The 14,422-nt window shown below is 59.7% G+C and overlaps 1 protein-coding gene across 9 annotated transcripts in view; it reads right to left on the bottom strand.

Annotated features, from left to right (window-relative positions):
• The window catches only part of EPB41L1 (erythrocyte membrane protein band 4.1 like 1), a 65,299-nt gene that overhangs the window by 29,003 nt on the left and 21,874 nt on the right, over positions 1-14,422 (bottom strand). Inside the window, exon 1 of one of the 9 annotated variants that reach the window (XM_063404728.1) lies at positions 4,860-5,215. The exons of the other annotated variants lie outside the window; for them this stretch is intronic. The gene's annotated coding sequence lies outside the window, so the exon portion shown is untranslated. Of the gene's footprint in view, positions 1-4,859; positions 5,216-14,422 lie in introns of those variants that run through there. 9 annotated transcript variants of the gene reach the window in all.

The raw sequence follows: 14,422 nt of genomic DNA, 5'->3' as shown, positions 1-14,422 counted from the left end.
AAAGCAGGCTGTGAGTCAGGCGAAAGGCTGCACTGACACAGGAAATGGCAAACAGGGACAGCTCCACAGCTCGCATCCGGGCTGGCTGGTTTGCTCCCCTCTGACCACCCCAGCAGCAGCAGCATGCTGGGTTCCCACGGCCAGTGTGGGACCCTGTGGATTCCTGCCTCCAGCCCCAGCTGCCTGAAAAACAAACCCAGGGCCAGGAATACGGAGGGGAGGGCATTTTCCATGCCGGGATGCTCAGCAGTGTGCTTTTGGTACCTTTATGGTTTTGAAACCTTTTATGCCAACACAGCATGAGCTAGCAAGGTGTTGTAGGAAGGTCCACACTCCACAGTTCATGGAGCATCCTTTGGACCATCACCCACTCCCCACTCAGGCTGCTCAAGCCCTGTCAGCTCCCCACCAGGACATGTTCAGCTGTGCAGCATCTTCTGGGATCATCCCCACCTGAGGGCAAGGGCTGTGGCTCCACAAGGTGGCTCAGCTGGAGCATCTGTGACCCTGTCACATCACCCACCCTGCCCACAGAGCAGCCACACCAGCAACCCACAACCAGCAACCCCTGAGTAATGCCTGCAGATCCTGTTCCAATTCCAAACACTGCCAAGGGCAGGGACAACTTCCACTAGCTCAACTTGCTTCAAGCCCTGCCCAGCCTGGCCTTGGACCCTTCCAGGGATCCAGGGGCAGCCACACCTTCTCTGGCCAACCTGTGCCAGGGCCTGTCCACCTTCACAGGGAAAAACTTCTCCTCAGTATCCCATCCAGCCCTGCTCTCTGCCAGTGGGAAGCCATCCTTCCTTGTCCTCTCCCTCCATCTCTTGTCCCCAGTCCTTCTCCAGCTCTCCTGGAGCCCCTTTAGGCACTGGGAGGGGCTCTGATGTCTCCCTGGAGCCTTCTCCAAGTGAACATCCCCAGCTATCCCAGCCTGTCCCAGTGCTGAGGGGCTCCAGACCTGGTAGCATCTTTGTGGCCACCTCTGGACTCACTCCAGCAGCTCCACATCCTTCTTATGCTGGGTGCCCAGAGCTGGAGGCAGCTCTGCAGGTGGGATCCCATCTGAGTGGGCAGAGGGGCAGAATCCCCCCAGCACAGGATTGGTTTCTGGGCTGCCAGTGCCCACGGCCAGCTCACATCCCATTTGTACCCACCAGTACCCCAAGTCCTTCTCCCAGGGCTGCTCTCAACCCACCCAGCCCCCAGCCTGTGCTGCTGCTGGGGCTGCCCTGGCAGGTGCAGGACCTTGCACTTGGCCTGGTAGAACTTCCTGAGGTTCACATGAGCCCACTGCTCCAGCCTGCCCAGGGCCTATGGATGCCCCATTCCAGGTGGATCCACTGCACTGCTCAGGCTCAGCTCAGTGTCACCCCCAGAATCACTGCTACGAAGAAACCCATCCCACACCACAGCTCCTGTCCCACTGCTGCCCTTCAGGTGTCCTCAGCAGTGGGAAGATGTGAAACCTTCCCAGGAAAATGACTAAAAATGGCTCTGGGGGTGGAGGGAAGAGAGAGGAGGTGATGGAGAAGACAGGGAGTCAAGCCTACGCCTTCCGCCGGATTCGCAACCAGGAGATCCCTGGAACGCTCCCCTCCTGTGCCTGCACTGGCTGAGTGGTCACCACAGAGGGCTCAGTTCACACCCAAAGGCCCAGGATTTCACCCTCTTGTCCCAGGGCCATGTTCTCCTGGCTTCGACAAGCCAGACAACCCACCCTGAGCAGCATCAGCTCTTCCTGACCGACACCACTGCTCGGCCGAGGCCACCAGAAGCTTTCAGAGGTCACCAGTGGTTTGTTTTTTCCACAGAGGAAACAGGGCTGCTGTTTTTCCACTGCAAATTCGAGCAGTTGCTCGCTGCTAGCCCTAGTCCCTGTGCGGATCATTCCCAAGCATTTCCACTTGGATCTCAGTGTGTGAATTTTTAATCAATGTGAAATCTCTAAAATGACAACGCATCACTTTGGGCCAAAAACACGCTGAGTTTTGCACTTGACATTTCTAAACTTTCTTCCAAACTACTTTTTCCCTTCAGTGATCCCTGAGGAAATGAAAGGTTTTCTTAAGTGTAGCAAGAGGGGAATTCATCCTATTTCACTTTTGCATCTTAAGCTCCAGTTCCAACCTTCTGATGGTGGGCCAGGAGCCTGATCCCAGGGACTTTCTTCCAGCTAAAGCCAGTGAGAGCATGGCACAACAGTGCTAGGGTGGCAGAGCTCTGCTAAGGGATCCTGGTAAATCCCCAGGCGCCATCTCCCTGCTCCCAGGCAGGGAATCCCTCCATCTCTGGCCTTGCAGCCATGCTGGGGTGGCTCTGGCCCATACACAGGGTCATTGCTGGGGGCAGGAGCTGTTTGAGGGAGCCAGGGCTGGCAGGGGCGGTGGCCCTGGGCATGGCCCTCTGCAGCTGAGCCCTGCAGCTGCACAGCCCTGACAGAGGGACCATGCTGGCACTGCCATGCTCCTGGCCATGGCCACAAGAGCTGCATTCAGGAGCCATTCCAGGCCCACCCTGGGGCTGAGTGGGAAGGCCAGGGCTCCTCCAGCACTGCCACTCACCCAGTGCTGCTGCAGCCCAGAGTCAGCCCCAGCCCCAGCCTGGCAGCACCAAGCCCCTGGGGACAGTGGCAGCTGCAGTGGGATGCTGCCACCCTCCGTGGCAGCCTGGTCACCTGCACTGACCTGCACCCGAGGCTGTGGGAGAAGGACACCAAACCCACATGACCACCAGCACCCTCCGTGCTTGGCTGGGGGTGCTCAGCACCCTGAGGGCACTTGCAGGCTCTGCAGGGCCCTGAGCAGCACTGAGCAGCACAGTACAACCTGTCCCACCCCTTGTTCCTCTTTTTTCCTACGGCCCTCAAGAGCTGCAGAAGGAGATGTTGCCCTGGGAGCAGCTCTGTGCCGGAGGTAGGAGCTGTCCCTGATGGGAGGGAGCAGCAGCTATGGAGCCCTGCCCATCCCACAGCACCTTCCCTATGCACACTCAGCTCCTGCTGCCCCCGCAGAGACCCCAGAGTGGAGGCCACGGGTTCAGAAAGGACACAGGTCCCAGAGTGCTGCCAAAGGGACAATTTCACTGAAATATCTGCTGTCACAAACCTGTAAAAGAGGTTTACACCACAAGTGCAGTGAAGTTGATGGAATTCTGAAGTTTTTGCTTTCTAAATATTTCCTACAGTGGGAACAGGACCCCATCCCACTGGGCACCAGCCTTCGCAGCACCCAGCCTTGCTCATGCCTGTCCCACTGGAGTAAATCCTGTGCTGAGGCTGTTGGAGGCAGCGGACACTGACCCCCAGACCCTGCCCTGTGCAGGGCAGTGGCCAAAGGGCTCCTCCTGGCACCCACAGGCCCTGGTGCCCAATGCCTGGTTTTCAGCAAGGGCAAGTTTTCAGCACAAGCCCAGTTTCCAGCACGGGCTGGCTTGATCCTGCTGCAGCTGGAGCCTGGGGCTGGAGGATGTTCTCCTCGGAGGAGAGGGCTGGAGCCAGATGGAGCTCCAGGCTACCGGAACAGACACGTGGGAATGGTGACTGCAAAAGGAAGCCTTAGCAGGATCAGAGGCAGACCTGCTTGTCATGCCTGGAATCTCCTCCCATCATCTCCCTGCCTGCTCCTCCTCCCCGTGGTGTTTTCCTCCTCCTTCCCCTCCAAGACGGAGTGTGGATTTTCCAGCTGCTTTGCCCCAGCACTTTCCCAGCATATCCCAGCTCCAGCCTCTGCAGCGCTCCTCTCCCAGAGCCTCCCCTTCCCTGCAGCCTGCTCTCCCCCTCCCCTGCCCAGTCACTCCCCGCTGCCAGGCTGGTTTCCAAGGCTGAGCATCCCCCTTTTCTCCTAGGCTCCCCCTTATGCCCCTCACTCCCTGCAGAGACTCTGCCCATCCATGAGGCTTCACCTCCGGAGCATCTTGGTCACAGGCAGGCCGCAGCCCCTGCTGAGAGCCTAAACTGGGCTCCACACGCTGCAGCTCAAGTGGGGAGCACAGAGATGGGTGCCAACCCAGGGACTCCCTCCCCCACCCCTGCCAAGGGCCCGTGGGGCTGATGGTGGCAGCAAAGCCCCCATACATTGTGGGATCACACTGGGGGACAGATGCTGCCACAGAGACACACGGACATGGGGACACCCTGTGGGGGTGGCAGTGGCTGCATGGCACTGGGCAGGGGGCCAGGTACCTGCCAGCCCCCAGGCAGAACGGAGATGCTCACCAGGGCTGTGGCACCCGGCACCCTGACCGGGCAGGGCTGAGTTGGCAAGGAACAGGAGCAAAGGCAGTGCCTTGCAGCCATCCTGGAAACCTGAGGGGAGCCCGGCAGGGGGTCCTGGGAATCCTCCAGGGACACAGAAACAAGGAAAACAGCCCTAAAGCCCGGGCAGCACACAGCACCCTGAGCCCCAGTGCCATCCCTGGGCTCTAGAGCCACCCCTGGGACCTCACCCCCCGGCATGGGACGCACAAATCCTCAAACCGTTCTGCAGTGCAGCCTGAGAGTTCTCCTGTGCTGCTCTGCAGCAGGGCCAGAGAATCATATGAGCTGTTTGTGGTGAAGGGGGGGATCAGAAACACAGGGGATCCCCTGCTCCCGGACACTGAACCCTGATCTCCTCACGGGGGACTGGCAGGGGCAGAGATCTGCAGTGTCCCGAGCTGTAAAAGTGCCCCGTCATAGAATCATAGAACCGGCAAGTTTGGAAAAGACGTCTAAGATCAAGTCCAAGCACCCCCACCGCCCCCAGGCTCCAGGAGCCGTATCCCCCCCGGCCGTCCCCTGGCACCCGCCCCTGGCTAAAGCCCGGGGCAGCGGCAGCAGCAGCAGGGCCGAGCATCGCGCAGCGGCCCTGGGGCCCTACCTGGGTGCCAGCTCCCCACGGCTCCGGCGCGGCTCATCCCGCCGGGCTGGCGCTGCGTCCGAGGCAGCGCTTTCTGCAGAGCCGCCTCTTCCCACGCCCCGCGCAGTGACGGATGGATGGATGTGCACTGCAGCCGCAGCCGGGATGGGATGGGAGCTGGGAGCGGGGCTCCTTCCCGGCCCAGCGCCGGGCTGCCCTCCGGGGCGTGTCCAGAGCGTCCCCCGGGGGTGCCGATGCCAGCCCCACCGCCCCCCGTCCCCGCAAACACCTGACTCATCCCGGGCCGGGATCCTTCCCTGCGCACGCCCGGCAGGGCGGGAGAGCTCGGCTGCACGTCTTTATCCCAAGGTAACCCGGCACTGTCCTGCACTCCCCGGCCCTGCCATGGGTCCCGGGGCTGCAAACACACATCAAAACCCAGCAACCCGCTCGCCCCGGGCTGAGCTGAGCTGTCCCAGCAGCGGCGGCTGAACAGAGGCTCTTTCATCGGCCCTGTCCAGCGTGAAGTGCCGAGCGTGACACCCGGCACATCCCTGCCTGCAGGGCACACGTCCCCCGCTGGTCCCCTGGGAGGGACAGCCCCAGGGAGCAGGCACGGGGGGACACTCTGCAGGGGTGCTCAGCGCAACAGGGGGCTCCTGCAGCCCCGCACTGACCCCGCCGGGCAGAGCGACAGGTCCCGCTATCACCGGGTGCCGGGGACACCCAGAGCACAGGCAGGGACACGGGGGGATCCCGGGGGCAGAGGCTGGGGTACCCTGGCCAGGTGTGCCCAGGCAGGACCCACAAGTTCTGGCACATGCTGATGGAAATCCTGGGCATGCCGAGCCATCAGGAACCCAAGGGGACAAAGCACAAGTCCGGGGACTTGCTGGGAGACTCCCGAAAGGCTCTGGCTGTGGGGATACGGGCACTCACTGTCTGGGTGACCATGCTGTACGCAGGAGGAGAATCCCAGACTGCCCCGCTGCTCACCAGTGTGAGCTCCCCAAGTGGCACCCATGGGTTGGGATGCTCATGGGCTGTTCCCTCAGCCAGGAACACCAGCCCTGGGGGAACCAGGCGGGCAGGAAAGGGGTCCCAGCCCCCACAGCCCTCCCCGAGGCTGGGCACCTCCACAGGGACTCCTGAGCCACTGAACTGGGACACCCAGGGGGTCCCATTCTGACACACAGAAGCCTGCAGCCACGGAGAACCAGCAACCCCACACTTCCCAGCAAACTCATACTCCTCCAAAATCCTTGCCTGGTCTGCACCCTAATCGAACACCTCGGCAGTGCAATCCCCACATTTCAGGCAGGCCAGGGGCCAGCAGGGCCTGCAGCTCCCCCAGACCCTGTGGCCCCCCTGGGTGCACCCACTGTGCCTAGGCAGCCTCAGCATCTTCCAGCCCTGAATCTCCCCCTTTCCCAACTCCCCAGGAGGGTGCAGCCACTGGAGTTTGGGGCTGAGGGCTACCAGTTCCAGGCTGCTGAGTGCTGGTCAGGGCTGGTGTCACCCACAACTGAACAGAGTCCCTGGGTGGCTCCATCAGGTAGCCTGGGGAAAACAAGGGCAGGAAGGATCTTCCCTCCATCCCTGGCAGGAAGCAATAATGGACCCAGAGAAAGGGGCTCAGGCCAGGCTGAAAGGGACCCACTGCATCCACTACCCACTAACTGCAGAGGGTCCTGTGGAAACTCTTCTTGGCTCCAAAAATCTTGGAAAGGCTGGTCTGTCACTGACACAGGCTTCCCAGGGCAGTGGTGGAGTCACCATCCCTGGGGGAATCTAAAGGACATAAAGATTTGGCACTCTGGGGACATGGGTGAGTGGTGGCCTTGACAGTGCAGGGGTAAGGGTTGGACTTCACACACGGAATTCCTTTCCAACCTCAGTGGTTCCATGAGTGGTGAGGCCCCCAGGGTTCACAAGGATTGGGGAGATGTAACCAGCTACAGGTTTCAAAGGGGGTCCTGCTGGCACTTGGGCTTTGTGGCACCTTCACTGTGCTCAGGGAGGACCCCACTGTGCCTGCTGAACCCCTGCACTGTGCTCCAGAAGTGGATCTCAGGCTGGCTGAGGCTGGAGGCACCTCTGGAGGTCACCTTGCCATCAGAGCCACCCACAGCCAGGTGCCAGGGATGTGTCCAGGTGGCTTTTGAGTCTCTCCAGGGATGGAGACTCCACCACCTCCCTGGGCACCTGCACCGGTGCCCGGCCACCCTCCCAGTGCACAAGTGTCTCCTGAGCTTGGAGGGCCCCTCCTGTGTGTCACTTTGTGCCCGTGGCCCCTGGGGCTGTCCCTGGGCACTGCTGAGCAGAGCCTGGGCCCCTCCTCTTGGCACACCAGGGACAAGCTCCCACATTTCCTCTCTAAGGAGAGGCAAGTGAAGCCTTGGGCTGGCACAGGCCAACTCAGGCAGCAGGAGGGGGAGGCAGAGCCCAGGAGACCTTCATCAGTGTTTCAGCGCAGGGAGGGGGTCAGAAGAAGGACATCAGCCACAGTGCCACCCCCCAGAAGAGCCCTCTGAACTACCATGGTGACAACAGGCTCAGCCAGAACCCACCTGGTTCCTGAATCATCCCATGGAGATGGGCCTGGGCCTGATCCTGCACCTCCTCACCCACCACGAAACCACACCAGGACACCTCAACACCTCCTGGGCAAAGGGGCAGTTTTAGAGCCCCACAGGTGCTCCCCCTGCCCCAAAAGTGCCCCCCAAGCAAGCACTGAGCTGAGCTCCTGCACAGGCAGTGCTGTTGGAGGGTCCTCCCTTGCTCCTGCTGACCCCATGGCACCGTTTCCTCACATTCCTGTGATCCCACATGGCACAGGAGGGCATTGCCTGCATCCCCCACTGCCACCTGGAGCACGATTTGGTGACTCAGGCAGGGAAGCAGAGCCAGCTCCCTCGGACCACAGTGGGACACAGCTCACGTCCTGGAAGAGTCAGGGTTGAATTGGGCTTTGGTTTCAGTTGAGTGTCCCAGGAAGCCCTCAGTGCCCAGTAGAGGATGCTGAGGGGGCAGAGAGGCAGGCACTGGTCTCATCCCTGCACCATCGCCCTGGCAAAGCTGCCAGCCATCCTTTTGGAGGCATTTGGGAACTGGAGGAAGGCAGAGAGCTGCTGATAGAGCCTCTGACTTCAAGCACCAACACGTTCCTCATTAATTTGGTAGCAATAAAGCTGGGGTGGAGGGAGGGGAGGGTTGGCAAAGCCAATCCCTGCTGTGCTGGAAAGGCTGGAAAATCAATTGAAAAACATCACCCAAACTAGCCCTAGGCACATCCCGCCCTGGACACTCTGGCATGCCCACAGGAAAGGAGGGAGGTGTTGGGGGCACTGCTGGGAGGGGCTGTCTCACCGCCCTGCACTCCTGAGCAGAGGAAGGGCTGGCACAGCTCAGGGCCAGGGGAAGGGTGCCTGGGGCAGTGGAACATGGGCCGGGCCCCAGGCTGCACCAGCCCTGCTCGGGGCTGGCTCTGGAGCCCGGGGGTATGGTGGCTCTCCCTGCTTGGGAGGGGGACTGTGGGGACCAGACTGGCCAAGAGGTGCTGCACTGGCCTCCCTATGTCCCCTCCCGGAGCGCACCGAATCCTGACAGTGGAAACTGAGGCACACGGGGCTCAGTCACAGCAAGGCACCCTCCCTGCCCCTCACCCAGGTGGGGGATGTTGGCATTTGGGACCAGCCTCATCCTATACCCAGCTGCCATCTCAGGCCCCTGACAGGGAAACACCCCACCAGTCCTTGAGGGTTTAAATCCATCATTCCCTGTAACCTCCAGAGGCACCCTCAGGCACCCTGGTTACACGCAGTCAGAGGGAGACTGTCCCCACACATGTCCCTGCTGCCCTCCCCAGTGTGAGCACGAGAAGGGAGCACTGGGGAGGCCAGGAGCTCTGGCGTGGCACAGCTGATCCAGGCCCACACCAGTGTTTTCCCAAAACACCCCACTTGGACCTGTCAATGTGTGCTCAGCTCTGTCCTCAGCACCTTCCTCAGAGCACTCACTGGAGTATTTGAATACTTGTGGGGTTTAGCCCAGTTCCCCGTTTTTGGGATGCCTGGCTCACACTTTCTGAACATCTACAGACACCAGTGCAGGCTTCCCTCTGATTCCTCCCCACCTGACCCTCTCCCAGCCATGTTTGTCACGGAGAGGGGGCCCTGTGGCTGCTCAGCCCCATTTCCACCACTGACAGACTGGAACAGGACCAGGACCCTGAAAAACTCCAGAGTGTCCCCAAATGAGACTAAATGACACAAGCATGTGCAACACAGGCCTCCTGTCCATGCCAGGATTCCACACCACACTAAGGAACAGGGGCAGGGCCACAGACTCATGGGATCCACCAGGGCAGGAACACCAGGGAGCAGCATCCTTGGGGAGGACCCACAGCTCCAAGGAGAATCCACAGGGCAGTTGAGGAACCCTCTGCTATGCATGGAAACATCCCCCTGGTACCCATGGCACAGCAGATCCCAAGATGCTGCAGAGAAGGACATGGCCCCTCTGTGGGTGCCCAGGCTTGGGAGGAAAGAGGATTTTCAGCTTTTGCTAAGGCAAGGGCACCTCACAGGCCTCGGGGGTGCTCAGGCCTCACAGGCAATTATCAGAGAAAAGAGACAAATGTTTTTAAGGGAAGGGATGCAAGAGGGATCAGAGTGAGGAGAAGAGAAAGTGAGTGAGCTCAGAGCTGCAGCAGGGTGGGGAGCAGCACATGGGCTCCTTTACCAGCTCTGACCTTCCTCGTGGGGGACACCCTGGGACAGTGGGACACAGAGGAGACTCAGGTGCAGAGGAGAAGGTACCTCAGTCCTGCCCCAGAGCTGAAACTGTACTGCAGTGAAGCCCCCAGACCAACCCAGCCCCCCCAGTGCTACCCACACGGGGTCCTGTCACCTACCCCTGCCCCAGAGACAAGACATGCTGTGCCATGCCCCAGGGCTCGTGGGACAGGGGTGTCCCACTGCTCTGGGGAGCCTCCAGGGCCTCCCACACCTCACTGATATCTATCCTTGTGGTTTCCAGTTTCTCTTGGACAGTGCTCCGCAGGCCTGGGGTCCCCATGACTCCTTGGACTCTCACTGAAGCAAAGCTCCCCAGGAGCTGGAACAGGACCAGCACCATGGCCAGACATCCCCCTTGGGCTGGCCCACAGCAGCCTTGGTCGAGATGGATGGCAAGAGGTGCAGCCTGGAAGAACCTTTCTTACCTGGCTTTGACTCTACTCTGCTAAGAAAACATTTCCTCAGTCTCACTTCCATACAAATTTACAGCAACAGCATTTGTGTCCCCACAAAGCTGAGGAGAATCCTTTGGCATCCAAGAGGTCAGACATGACAAACACCCAAACTGAGAACTCCTCAATGACTTGCAAAATGCAACCAAAACAGCAAAGCTCCCCAGTAACTGTGCTGGCCAGATCCAGGACCTGGCAGGTCCTGGGGGAGCACCCCACTTCCCCAGAGCAGCTCCTTGTGTGGGATAAACCTCACGGGCACAGAGGAGAGGTGCTATCAGCCCTCCCCACCCTCCATGGAGGAGACAGGGACGGGACAGGCCACGCCAGCAAGCCTGGAGGACCAGCAGTGGAGCTGCCCCATGGCCACCTCCAAGCCCCACATGCTGCCAGCCCCCCATCAGGTCCCCACATCCCCCAGGAGCTGGGAACCCTCAGCCCCATTGCTGAGGGATGTGAGAAGTGCCCACATCCCATCCTGGGGAATGGCTTTACTCCCATTCCCTCTTGTTTAACACCCTTTAGAGGTTCCTGGTTGTCACTGAGCAGTGATCAGCCCTGCCCAGGCTGCTTTCCCTGCCTGTTTGCAGTTCAGGCTGTGTTTACTATGTGTGGTTTATCCACATTAATGCAGTGTCACCACCACAGAGCCAACACGCCCTGACCCCTCCTGCACAAACCCCAAAGTACCAAAGTCTCCAGACTTGCCCCCAGCACCCACCCCTAAACCTGAGGGTTTGAAACTCTGTCCTGAGCCCTACAGCACATGTGGCTTAGCTGGGTTCCAGCTGCTGCAGGGAAAACTGGAACTTGGAAATTTCCATCCTCTGAAGCATCTCACAGATACACAAAAGGACTTAAAAGGTGTCAAAGGAGATCGAAAAGAAGCCAGGAATAGCGTCCAGGGAAGGACCTTGGCCAGACATCCCCCTTGGGACTGGCCCACAGCAGTCTTGGCAGAGATGGATGGCAAGAGGTGCAGCCTGGAAGAACCTTTCTTACCTGGCTTTGACTCTACTCTGCTAAGAAAACATTTCCTCAGTCTCACTTCCATACAAATTTACAGCAACAGCATTTGTGTCCCCACAAAGCTGAGGAGAATCCTTTGGCATCCAAGAGCTCAGACATGACAAACACCCAAACTGAGAACTCCTCAATGACTTGCAAAATGCAACCAAAACCCCCCCACAGTATCAGGATTCAGCTTGGCACAGGGCACCTGCTCTGCAAAAGCCCTTCAGGAGGAAAGAACAGGCTGGGAAGCACCAGCCTGAGGATGAGGATGCACAACAGCCTCTGACCACACCCTGAGCTGCAGCACTGAGGATGGGCCGAGGCCCTGAGAGGATTGTACCTGTGCGCAGTCCTTACGGCTCCAGGTGAGGGTATCTGACATGGAAAGACGCCCAAATAAGATTTTTGAACCACATGCTGGTTGGTTCAGAATAGCTGAATGGATTTCAGCCTGGGAAAAAGAAGGGTCTGGGAAGAGCTGAGAGCCCTTTCCAGTGCCTGAAGGGGCTCAAGGAGAGCTGGAGAGGGACTGGGAACAAGGGATGGAGGGACAGGACAAGGAGGAATGGCTTCCCAATGGCTGAGAGCAGGGTCAGATGAGATACTGGGGAGGTTTTTCCTTGTGAGGGTGGGCAGGCCCTGGCACAGGGTGCCCAGAGAAGCTGTGGCTGCCCCTGGATCCCTGGAAGTGTCCAAGGCTAGGCTGGGCAGGGCTTGAAGCAACCTGGGACAGTGGAAGGTGTCCCTGCCCAGGACAGGGGGTGGAATGAGATGGGCTTTAAGGTCCCTCCAACCCAAAGCATTCTGTGATTCTGTGATTTACAGTTGTGCCGGATGTGCCGGAGCTCCCTGGGCAGGCAGAGCACATCTCCCCAGCTCAGAGCTGCTGTACCTGGCAGCCAGGCTGGGGAAACGCCGATAAAAGAGGGAAAACATCTCTGGCTCCCCCCGCGCTGCCCTCCTGGCAGCCCATTAATCCCCGCAGCAGCGCCGTGAATCACCGGCCCCGCGCTGACTCACCGCGCTGAGCCAGCCCGGCTGCGCCTGACGCGGGAGCCCCGGGCCCCCTGCAGCCCCCCTGCAGGGCCAGACAATGCTCTAGAGGTGCTTTAACCCACCCACCTCGGCACAGGGAGCACCGCCACCCTCCCGGCCCCGAGCCTGGAACAGCCTGCGGCGGGCAGGAGGGTGGGATAAGGCTTCTCTCCCAGGGCCACAGGATGCTCTGAGGGCTGGAGCTCCTCTGCTCTGAGCCAGGCTGGGAGAGCTGGGGGTGCTCACCTGGAGAGGAGAAGGCTCCAGGGAGACCTCGGAGACCCTTCCCATGCCTAGGGGCACTGGAAATAGAGAGAGAGAGACTTTTTACATGGAGAGAGAATGATAGGACAAGAAGGAACCATTCCAAACTGAAAGAAGAGAGATTTAGATCAGATGTTAAGAAGAAATTCTTCCTCGTGAAGGTGGTGAGGCCCTGGCACACACTGCCCAGAGAAGCTGTGGCTGACCCTGGATCCCTGGAAGTGATCAAGGCCAGGTTGGACGGGGCTTGGAGCAGCCTGGAATAGTGGAAGGTGTCCCTGCCCATGGCAGGGGGTGGGACAAGACAAGCTTTACGGTCCCTTCCAACCCAAACCATTCTGGAATTACATAACTCCTCTCCTGCACCACCACCTGTGCTAGGGCTTTATCCTCCTCAGCTTAGAGAGTTGTTCTCCATCTCAGCAAACCTCCCTCCCTCCCTCCAGATCTGGGCTGTTGCTGTCCCTGTCTTGAGCAGCCAGGGCAAAGCTCCTTCTGCCTTTCCACTCTTTGAAGCTGTGCAGCTCCCCACTGTCCCCAGTGACCCCCATGGACCAGCCCTGCAGAGATGCAGTGGCAGTGACAGCTCAGTCCTGCACGGAGAGGCCAAGAGTCCTGGTGGGTCACAGAAGCCCTCTACAGCCACCGTCCATCCAGCAGGACCTGACGCCACCCCATGTGGAAGTGCCTGCTCAGGTCCATCAGGTTCCAGCCTTGGCCCTTCCCAGGGCTGATCTGGAAGCTTTTGGAGAGCAGCAGGTCTCCAGAGCCCTGTGGAGCTGCCCAGGGAGGTCCCTGCAGCCCCAGCAGCTCCTCTGAGCACCCAGCAGAGGCAGCTGGGCACCGAGCGCTGCCGGGGCCCAACCCCACACATTCGGTTCCTCCTCCTGCCCACAGGGTCTTGGCTGCTCCCGAAGGGAACAGATCCTGCTGCCCGCAGCTGGATGGACCTTGGGATTCCCTCCTCCTCTCTGCTCAGTCCTGCAGGGCCCTGTTAGCTGGGACAGAGCAGCTTTGTGATCACAGCACCAAAATTTGCTCTCTGGCCCCTCAACCCCACACACTTCTCTCAATCCCCCTCTCCATGTTCCCTCCTCAGATCCAACTGTTTCCTCATTGTTCCTCAGTCAGTCACACAGATGGGTATTTTAGCCTCCAATTCTTTTCCCAGACAATCACAATCTCTCCTGCTGTTCTCCATTTACAGTAAAGCAGCTCCCTGCTGGCCTCACACCCCATCCCACGGGCACCTCAATTCCCACAGGAGCAGGCAGACCTGGGGTGCTGGAGAGGCTTTGCTGCTCCCCTGCCACCATCACCCACCTCATCCCACCCTCCCTGCAGCCACGAGGTGCCTGCAGGCATCGTCCCTCCGCTCCCCTGGGCCTCCCCCACACATCCACTCCTGTCCCCACACACACGCACAGGGCCACGGCCACACTGCCCCCAGCCCCCCCCAAGCTCCCAGCCCTTGGCCAGCAGCCTTTGCAAGGATGTCAGACCAGGAGAGCACGTTGTTCTCCAGCCCAGCAGGATGGTATTGAGCTCAAAAACATCACACGGGAGCTTGAAGGGCAGCGTGAGCATTCCCTCTTCACGTCAGATGCCTTGGTCCCCAGCCTGTGAGAAGGTTTCACACCAGCCCAGGTGAGCTCTGTCACCTTATCCTGCCAACCTGACCTCAACTGTCCCACCCCACGGCAGCACAACACCAGGAAGCACCAGCTCCTCATCTCAGGTGCTGTGTCACGCTCTGAGAGACCTTTAGGGTCTGGAGCAGGTCCAGAGAAGGAAACAGAGCTGGGGAAGGGGCTGGAGCACCAGGAGCAGCTGAGGGAAAGGGGCTCAGTCTGCAGAAGAGGAAGCTCAGCGGGGACCTTCTGGCTCTGCCCAACTCCCTGACAGGAGGGGGGAGCCAGGGGGAGACTGGGGACAGATGAGATGAAATGGCCTCGATGCACCAGCAGTTTCAGATTGGATATTTCGGAAAATTTCTTCACTGAAAGGGTTGCCAGGTATT

This window comes from Prinia subflava, chromosome 8 (assembly GCF_021018805.1).
Source record: "Prinia subflava isolate CZ2003 ecotype Zambia chromosome 8, Cam_Psub_1.2, whole genome shotgun sequence".
Lineage (NCBI taxonomy): Eukaryota > Metazoa > Chordata > Aves > Passeriformes > Cisticolidae > Prinia > Prinia subflava.
This window is presented reverse-complemented; position numbering and strand designations above follow the sequence as displayed.